This window comes from Bison bison, unplaced genomic scaffold (genome assembly GCF_000754665.1).
Source record: "Bison bison bison isolate TAMUID 2011002044 unplaced genomic scaffold, Bison_UMD1.0 scf7180017864484, whole genome shotgun sequence".
Classification (NCBI taxonomy): Eukaryota; Metazoa; Chordata; class Mammalia; order Artiodactyla; family Bovidae; genus Bison; species Bison bison.
In genome coordinates, this window is record NW_011495044.1 from 1,014,764 (window position 1) to 1,015,906 (window position 1,143).

Genomic DNA, 1,143 nt, shown 5'->3' on the forward strand with positions numbered 1-1,143 from the left:
CGCCCCTCGGCTAAAACAGCTATGCACCCTTCCCGCCCCCACTTACCTACCTAGATAGTGCTGCCCAGAGGAAGAGGCCCTCTCCCTGCCCCCCAGCAAGCCAAGATAATAAGGGTTGAGGATAGTACCATTGAGAGAAGTCCAGTAGTCTTGCCACATTGGTTTAGGAGGGCATCTTGAAGGAGTGGAAAAGAGAGCTCCTTGGGGGCTTTGAAGACAGCTGCAAACCAGGGAAGGAAGTCATCTGGCCCCCGCTCGGAGAACAGACGTGTGCTACCAGGCCCACTGGCCTGGACCTGAACGGCCAGCCGCACCCCTGCTTGGCCCTGAGGTGTGTGGGGCGTGGCACACACCCTGACCAGCGCCCACCGTCTCGGCCACGTGGCCAGACCCACAGCCTACCCAACACTGTGCCATCCTGCAATGCCAGACAAAAGGCAGGCTCTGTGGACCCAGAGGGAACCCCCAGGCACCTAGAGTCACCTTCCCTCTCAGGTGTTTGAAGCAGAGGCCAGGGGGTACCTCTCTTTTTTTCTTGGGTTTTCTCTTTTTTTTGGATTTTTTTGTGTTTGTTTTTCATCTTTGCTTTATCTTTAACCTTTGCAAAACATGATGGTGATGAGGAACGCCTGCTCCCCCAGACACATCTGTGGTCTGGGCTGTGAATGTTACACACGCACTGGAATAGACGACTGGGGGTGAGGGCTTCCCGTTTCCTCTCCCCCACCACTGTCTGTGGGGCCTCAAATAAGGCTCTTACGGAAAAATGGAACAGAAATTAAACCCCCCAAATGTGTTTCCCTGCACTTGGCTGAAACAGGGTCTTGTCAGCAGGACTGGAAGGGCAGCCAGATCAGCGGTGCCTCCGCTCAGGCTGGCGGCCCCGGCTCCACACACATGGGGAAGGCACGCTCCGTCCTGCAGCAGCGAAAGTCGTACCAAAGAAAAGGATCCAAAATGAACTCAAGGAGAAAACAAACTATTCCCCCGTCCCCCACAGCAGCCCAGTCTGCAGTTAAGAATTTGCAAAAAGAAAAGTCAGAGGGAAGAGGCTATAATCCCTGTCTATAATCCCACTTAATGTATAAAAAGGGAGGCTTCACTCCCATCCCCCCCACCCCATGAGAAGCATGAGAACCGCGG